Here is a 9133-nt window from a genome sequence, read left to right as displayed (position 1 = left end):
ATGGTGGGGTCGTTAGGAATGGAGCACAGGCTCGGATTGAAGAAAGATGGGGGAGGAAATCGGTCATTCCTTTTCAAAGAACTCTCTTCGTATGCTGTGCATGGGTAGACAGAAGGGCCCGTCATTGTTTGATTGTTCGTTTGCCGAACAGTCATTGGCTGGAATCACATCCATTAAATGTTAGGTAGTATGCGTAGGAAGGAAGTAAAGATGAACGATCACATAAAAATAATCGTACGAAATGCAGGTTCCAGCCTGAGACTCAACGAAAGAATCCAGAGGAAACGGAGCCCATCCACGAGGGAGGTATCTTACAAAACCCTCTTTTGATAAACTAACATTGATCTTCAGCGTGGGACCATTACCAGGTAGGATCGATAGAAAAAGTAGAGAAGATCCAAAGGCGAGCAGTGCGTTTCGCGACGGCCTCTTCTACCAAACATGAAGGCGCCACGTACTTGCTCTTCCAACTCCAATGGCAGTTCCGACAGAGATGACGAAGTGTTTAAGGCACTGGACTCATATTGGGGACGATGGTAATTCAAATCCCCGTCCAGCCACGCAGTTTTCTTTTGCGTGGTTTGCCTAAATTACTCACGGATTCTCCCCGAATACGAGATTTGTTCGGTCTCTAATGACCTCGCCGTCGACAGGACTTGAAAGCCTAATCTTCGTTCCTTTCCTCCAGTGGCAGATGATACTAGAGAGAAACTGTGAAGCCAAAATTATATTCGAGATTCTTTTACGTATGTTACGTACAGTGACACCAGGAACATTATAACCATCGACCTACTATCGATATAAACCCGTCCAGGCGATAGCAGCGTCTCCTGGCGAGGAATGAGTGCTAGTCAGACACACGAACGGTGCATGTAGTATCAGTGAGCGTGTTGTCCATGTGTACAATGGAGAAGGCACGCGATCTGTCTGAGTTTGATCGAGGGCAGATCTCATCGGCCGCAGACTCGGCACGAGCATTTCAGAATCTGCACGAGTTGTCGGGTATTAGGGGAGTGCTGCGGTGTCTTCAGCACGGGACGAAACCAAGGTGAAACCATCTCCAGACGTCGTAGGCTGAACAGACTGGTAAAACAGGACAGGCGGCGAACTGTGGCGGAACTGACATCAGACTTTAAGGCTGGGCGGAGTACAAGTGTGTCTGAACTCACAGTGCACTGAACGCTCCTAATGATGGGCCACCGCAGCCGACGACCCATACCTGTGCCAATGTTAAGACCACGACATCGGCAACGACGACTGAAATGCACGTGCCCGTCAGCACTGAACTTTCGCGCAATGGCAGAGAGTTGTAGGTGCTGATGAATCCCGATACCCTCTTCACCATTCCGATGAGAGGGCGCGAATCCGTAGTCTTACGAGAAGCAGCTCCTTGACACATGTACTGCGGGCGGTGGCTCCATTATGCTCTGAATAACGTTAACGCGAGCATCCGTGGGTCAAGTGGAGCTCGTGCAAGTCACCATAAAGACCGAGGAGTATCTTACACTGGTTGCAGACCACGTACACCGCTTCATGACGATCATGTTTTTCCGACAGCAGTGACATTTTTCAACAAGATAATGCACCGTGTCACGACGTCCGTAGTGTTATGGAGTAGTATGAGAAACACAGTGGCAAGTTGCAGTTGATGTGCTGGCCTCCCAACTTGATGGATCTCAACCCGATCGAACACTTGCGGGATGTAACTGAACGTGGCGCCAGAGCTCGTCGTCTCCCTCCCTGGATGTTGTGGGAATTGGGTGACTTGCGTGTGCAGATGTTGTGCCAACTCACTCCAGCGACCTATCGAGGTCTCAATGCTTCTATGCCATGAAGCGTCATCACTGTTATCCGCGCCAGACGTGGCTGTACCGGCTGTTAGATAGGCGGTAATAATATTCTGTCTGATCAACGTATATTAAAAACCTGTCCTCTTTGAACTACGAGGCGTAGTTTTATTTATCTAAACAATAGCTATTTGTTTTACGTTTACTAATTTGTTCTTTATTTTACATTCTTTACCCCTGAGTGTTGTGAGCATTGTTTGATTTTTATTTCGCGTCATTTGACGAAGACCCGTCCCTACTGCAAGGAGGTAGGCAGACTACTACTTACAAAACCATTAATCACTGAACATTCATACTGAGTGTCCTAACTATTCTACACCAAAAATTATACTAACTGCAATAGTAGTAATTAACATCAAAAACTAAATTACCGCTTCTAGATAGTGGTACTATATTTACAGGTAGTATGCACAATTTGAGAAGGTGGGGAGGCAACGCTGAGCTTATTACCTTTTCACTGACTACTCCAATTCTATCTCCAAACAGATAGGGGTGCCACCGTCTCACAATCCTTACCTCCTTACCTCCTATGTCTTGTGCTCTACCATGCGCCAAATCACCGGACCGAACAGACCATAGTCGACAGAATATTTTGTGGTAACCCTCGTGTTTTTGTCACTATTACTGGCTCTTATCACCACATGGGCCTTTTCACGCCTATATTTTCGTTTAGTTCTGTCTGTCATAGACTTGCTGAGGCTGCTTTGAGGTATTATCCAATATATGTATTTAAAAAAAAGATATTTATGCTTTCATACTCTGGTTGAATTTGGTTTGAGATATTATTTAACATGTTTTATGCGATTTCTTTATCTTTTCACGGTCAGAAAGTATATTCCGTACCTCTATTGTTCTAAAGTATGCATTTCCACCGAGGCAGCTCGTGCATTGTTTGGGTGCTCGAACACAATGCGCTCGGGTACCAGTTTCTTGACTCCACAGCCACATGCAATGCATCGCCTATTCCGTAACCGTTTTAAATGTACCACACATGGACCATGTCTGAGAAGAAAGTTCTTTATTTGATTTATGTATTTCATCTTTAATCGTTTGTTCACGTGTACATGCAGACTGAAGCGGTGGATGAAAGTTTGTATCAAGGCTGGGATTCGAATCCGAGAGTCCTGCCGGGTTCGAATCGCGGCCTCGTTAAAAATTTTCATTCGTCGCTTCAGTCTGCATATAAGCGTCATAGATGTTTGAGAATTAGAAAGGCCTCTGGGACCATATTGTTTCATTTCATTCTGTCACGTTGAGCAAAAATTCTGAATAGTCGCCTAACAGTGTCTGGAGTTTCCCTAATTGCTGCCATATGGTTCAAATGGCTCTGAGCACTATGGAATTTAACTTCTGATGTCCGCAGTCCCCTAGAACTCAGAACTACTTAAACCTAACTAACCTAAGGACATCACACACATCTATGCCCGAGGCAGGATTCGAACCTGCGACCGTAGCGGTCGCGCGGTTCCAGACTGTAGCGCCTAGAACCGCTCGGCCACTTCGGCCCAACTGCTGCCACATATCAACAGCAATTTTTTTTATGTCTCTTAAGCGTGTGCAGACTCTAGCAATGATATGTTGTACTTTTCCCGTTACACGCTTTTAAAGCCAGGGTGCGGCGGCCCTGTGGTGTATTACAATATCGATTGGACAAAGTCCCATTATTACTAAACGGACCATGTACTGATGAAGTCGTTCTTCGCACGCACTTTCTGTAAAGTGCAATCAAATGGAGACGAGACAGATGGAAAAATAACTAAATTGTTTGTTATTTCAAAAGTGCATGCCATAATAAATTTATACCACTGTGAGACGAGACGGTCACTGCCTTCATGGAAAAATGTTTGCGGTTGCCTACGGAACCGTAATTGCACACATGCGTGCTCCTCTTTGTCCGAAGAGGGACCATATCGGCATTTGCCTGGCGCGATTTAGGGTAATCACGAAAAACCCAAATCTGGATGGCTGCACGGGGATTTAAACTGCCGTCTGGCTGAATGCGCTTCAGCTGGGCAGACCACTGCGCCACCTCACTCGCAAGCTTTTGGTTTAAACGGAGCGCAAATTGCCGATACTATACCAGTCCAGTGTTTTATAACGAGAGCGATTTGAGACCTTCAACAAACTTTAAAGATATTTTCAAACCTTTTTTGAACTCTTTTCGCTTACTTCCTTAACGTCGAGTATTTACTACGATACCCGATTTGTAAAGCAATCAGACGTTTGAAGCTTTTAGCTGTTTTGCACATGGGAATTCGAGTCTTCAAACAATAAGGAGTGTGGGGGGCGGAAGGGAGGTGTTACTGCTTGTAACTGAAAGGATATATGACAAATAACGAAAAGGACTGACAATATTTCGGACATTGTTAAGCGTTATTATCTGTATAGTTTGCTGTTAGAGATGTGTGGTCTCTGGTGACTCGTTACAGAAAACCCGCTACACGCCGTAAAGTGGCATGTGGAGTACATACGTATTTACATGTATATACACTGAAGAGTCAAAGAAAATGTCACACCTGCCTAATATATGTAGGGCCACCGCGAGCACGCAGAACTGCCGCAGCACGACGCGAAATGGACTCTACTCATGTCTGAAATAATACTGGTGTGATTTTACATCATGAATCCTGTAGGGCTGTCCATAAATCCGTAAGAGCACGAGGGGGTGGAAATCTCTTCTGAACAGCACGTTGCAAGGCATCCCAGATATGCTCAATAATGTTCATGTCTGGGGAAGTCTTTAATCTCAGAAGAATGTTCCTGTAGCTACTCTGTAGCAATTTTGGACGAGTGGGGTGTCGCATTCTCCTGCTGGAATTTCCCAAGTCTGTCGGAATGCACAACGGACGTGAACTGATGGAGGTGATCAGACAGAATGCTTATGTATGTGTCATCTGTCATAGTCTTATCTAGACGTATCAGGGGTCCCATACCACACCAACTGCACAAGCCCCACACCATTACAGAGCCTCCACTAGCTTGCCAGAACAGTGTTGACATGCAGGGTCCATGGATTCATGAAGCGGTTACTTTCCCGAACGTCCGTTTCACGAGTGGACCGTAAATATCACGAATAAGGTAAAACATTAAATCTCCCACATTCCTGCGGCCGGAAAAAGATCCTGCAAGAATGGGTCGAACGACGACTGAAGAGAATGGTTCAAAGTGACAGAAGTTCAACCCTTCCGCAAATAGCTGCAGATTTCAGTGCTGGGCCATCAACAAGTGTCAGCGTGCGAACCATTCAACGAGACAATATATATATGGGCTTTCGGAGCCAAAGGCCCACTCGTGTACCTTGATGACTGCGCATAGGAAGCTGTACTCCTCGCCGGGGCTGTCAACACCGATATTGGACTGCTGATGACTGCAAACATGCTGCCCGGTCGGACGAGTCTCGTTTCAGATTGTCTCGAGTGGATGGACGTGTAAGGATATGGAAACAACCTCATGGTCCATGGACCCTGCGTGTTCAGGCTGGTGGAGGCTCTGTAATGGTGTGGGGCGTGTGCAGTTGGAATGATATGGGGTCGCTGATATGGCTAGATACGACTTTGACATGTAACAAGTACGTAAGCATCTTGCCCGATCACATGTATCCATTCACGTCCATTGTGCATTCCGGCGGACTTGGGCAATTCTAGCAGGACAGTGAGACACCCCTCACCTCCATAATGGCTACAGAGTGGCTCCAGAAGCGCTCTTCTGAGTTTAAACACTTCCACTGGCCACCTAACTCCCCATACATGAACATTATTATGCATATCTGGGATGCCTTGTAACGTGCTGTTCAGAAGAGATCTGTACCCCCTCGTACTCTTACGGATTTATGGACAGCAGGATTCATGTTGTCAATTCCCTGCAGCACTACTTCAGACACTGGTCAAGTCATTGCTCCGTGGTGTTCGATACTTCTTGCGTGCTCGCGGGAGCCCTAGGTGAAATTAGGGATGTGTACCAGTTTCTTTGACTCTCCCGCTTATTACCATTGGTATTGCGTGATGAAGGTATTGATTGTGTGTTGGCGCTGGTGTTCTTTGTAGAATTGGTGGGGAAGAATTGAAAACGTAAATCTGGGCAGCTAGGCGGCGAATTGAACTGTGGTCGGGCAGAACGCCGGTTCAGTGTCTTCCATCGATCCCCGTCGCCCACTCGCGGTGAAATAAGAGTATTAGCATCAAATAAGAGAAGTTTGGTGGGAACGTTAAGGACGCCGGCGGTGGACTGAGCGGTGGGAGAGCGGGCGGCAGGTGGCAGGTGGCCTACCCTAGGGCCGCCCACGCCGCTGCAGCCTTGGCCGTGGCCGTGACAGTGGCGGCGGGAGCCGGTGCGCCGGTCCGGCCGGAGAAAGGCCCAAGTGTGTCAGCCCCACTTCGCCGCCCGGCCACCACGTGCCCGCCTCTCCGCGCCTGCCGCAGTGTTGTTGTGCTTGTGGCCGCGGCGTGCTGCCTGCGCTCCCAGGACCGACGTCTCGAGAACGCCACGCCGCCCTCACTAGCCGCCCTCACGGTACGTCTGTTCACTCAGCACGCTCGCTTGCTCCGTAGCCACTTCTCCGCAATCTGCTTCGGCCGCCCCCACACGATTTCCGGTTTCTGTCACAAAGGTCAACCGGAGCGTGTGCAGGCCAGTTGAACGGAGGAACATCGAAATTATATTGTTTACACTTGAGCGGGTGATCCGAACCGGACTGCAGCAGTTGATCGGTGAATCATCTGTGCATGTGCCCCGACTAGTGCGTTCTTAATAGTCGCCTGAGCAGGTTACATACCTAGAGTGCTGCTGACATTTTGTTTTTGCGTCGGCACTCGACAAGGTGAAAAGTGTTATCGTCGTGGTACTTTTTTTTTAATTTATTGGCTTTCAGGCGTGCTCATACACTTATCACAGCAGTGGAATGTCAGTTATGATCATTCGAACGTGAGGACACCACAGCAACCAGTCCCCGAGCGGAGAAAATCTCCGACCCGACCGGAAATCGAAACCGGATCCCTTCCGTTAGCAATCCGCCACGCTGACCAGTCAGCTACCGACTCGGAAGAAGTTCTAATTTGCTGTATACTTTGCTTCAGAGATAGTGTGTTTGTTTGGCAGTATGGGAAATGGTGAAAACGAAAACGCCACCGAGGATTTCGGTAAACTTTATAAATTGGAACCTTGTTTACAAAAAGTAAAAATTAAGGAATGCATCGATCAAGGACGCCGGGTTGAAGCTTACACAACTTAAAGATCAGCGCAAAGAAAACAATGATATCTGAGACATCTCCAGATCACATTTATGAGTCGTTTTTTCAGGAATCAAGATACTTAGCGAGGATACGGAAGCTGTTAGAAGACACGCGTATGAACACCCAGGTGCGAGAGAGCTGTGTTGCTGGCAGCCTGTCGTGGGTGCAAACGTCTATTCTCATAAGTACCTTCGTTTTTATTTTTTGATCATTCATCTCGCAATTGAGAGTAGCCTCTGGTACACATCCTCGCAGATTATTGTAACAGTTTCGCTTAGTCTTCAGATCGTTATAGAGGCATAAGTGGCTGCACTGTCGCCTTCTCAGAGGCCACTGCCTATACCACCTCTCAAAAGTCATATTTTGGGTGTTTTCGGCTTTTTAAAGCAAATAACAATATACTGCAGGCTATGGTCACGACTAAAGCTGAAAACCTTTTGACTTTAGTGTAACATATGTGTGTCTCCGTGTGTGCAGGAAAACCTGGTCAACTTGAAACTGCACAGGTGCACCTGAAAGTCAAATCGGAACGTGTATGGGGTTTGTTAGTCAACTCATACTCGGGTCAACCTGGTGCACAGACAGACAGAAATTTATCATCTCATTGTTTACTGACCTGGCACGCGTTTGTAAACACCCAAGGGTGCCATCTATGAATTCCGCATGCCTTTCACTGACGGTTTGCGCTTTTATTGTGAATGACTGTACATCGCTCTGGTATGGCAACTTTGTTGTTAGTGAACTAATAACACATCGACCTACGTGAAAGAGTCAGTTACAAGAGGACGGTGGTATTCCCCTATGTTATTGTTAGTGTGATTTGTGTATAATTTTAAGCTCATCAATTGTATTTCTAGTACTTACTAGTTCATCTGGAATCTCATTCATTGTCTTACCTCGTCAAATGATAGCTTCACTCTGTAATACAGGATATAAACAACACTGCTGTTTTCATTGACTAATGGACGAAACACTTTTTTTTCTTTTTTTTCAGCTAATGTTGTGAATTGCAGCCATTAATAACTTGATACACGGCATAAATATATCGATATAACCTTCTAAAACGTGTAGTATGATACCTTCCTTCCGAGATAAGCTTTTGAATCCGTAGTTACTCGAGAATAAGAATACTTTCGGAAAAGTGCTCAGAGTCAGCACGTGGGCATTTGTAAGACTTCTTGACGAAACGTGTTGTGATTAGTGTGTGCACTAATACCCAGCGTCAGTGGATAATTTCTCGTACCGCAGTTTTCTTGAATAGGAATATCTCGACATAGGTCACCATAGCTTGACAAGGGAAAATAAATAACCGATTTAGTAAATGGGCAGCGAAATTATCAAGTAATCCGATTATTCAAGTTCTTTTCACATTTTTATTCAATTTTTTTTATTTCTGCCAAGGTCAGCCGAAAATCAAACGACTTTGAATCATCCGCGTTATTTTGTTTTGTATAAACCAGATATGCTACTGAGGAACCGATATTCAAAGGACTGTATTTACATCTAATTGCGAAGGGCAATGTAGGTACTACAAATACGACTCAGGGTGATTGTTCCTCTACCAAAACGGTTTGAAAAAGTTCGATACTCCGCGTAAAATTTGTAAAATGAAATGGGTGAATTTTGAAAGCCATACAAGCGTGTTCATTCATCGGCATACAATTGTATGTCACACGGTACTTTTTATTTTTAGGTTCGTTAAACAAAATAAAAATGTGTGAAGCTCCAAACACCAAGATATGGCGGAATGGAAAAAAAATTGTGAGAATTAATACTAAGTCGTTATTTTCAATAATACAATACCTAATAGCTGATGTCCTCAATTTCTTGCTCTAGGGAAGCAACAAGACGAAATCAAGAAAGTATGCATTACCCTCTTCTGTGGCCGAAGTAGACGCCATAGTGGTGAGGTCACTGAACTCGAGTTGGGAGGAACTGGGTTCAAATCCCCGTCTCAGCCACCGTGATTCGTATTTTCCTTCGTCTTCTTCAATCAAGTTCTATAAATGCTGATACAGTTTCTTGGATAATAACACTAGCTTTTACTTTCCCATCCCC

At 45.7% G+C, this 9133-nt stretch overlaps 1 protein-coding gene across 1 annotated transcript in view; it reads left to right on the top strand.

The window, feature by feature from the left end:
* The first annotated feature begins 6271 nt into the window (after nucleotides 1–6271).
* LOC126319852 (espin) overlaps nucleotides 6272–9133 on the top strand; it is a 569186-nt gene continuing 566324 nt past the window's right edge. Inside the window, exon 1 of the mRNA XM_049993564.1 lies at nucleotides 6272–6356. The gene's annotated coding sequence lies outside the window, so the exon portion shown is untranslated. The remainder of the gene's footprint in view (nucleotides 6357–9133) is intronic.

Source organism: Schistocerca gregaria, chromosome 2, assembly GCF_023897955.1.
Source record: "Schistocerca gregaria isolate iqSchGreg1 chromosome 2, iqSchGreg1.2, whole genome shotgun sequence".
NCBI classification, from domain to species: Eukaryota; Metazoa; Arthropoda; class Insecta; order Orthoptera; family Acrididae; genus Schistocerca; species Schistocerca gregaria.
This window is presented reverse-complemented; position numbering and strand designations above follow the sequence as displayed.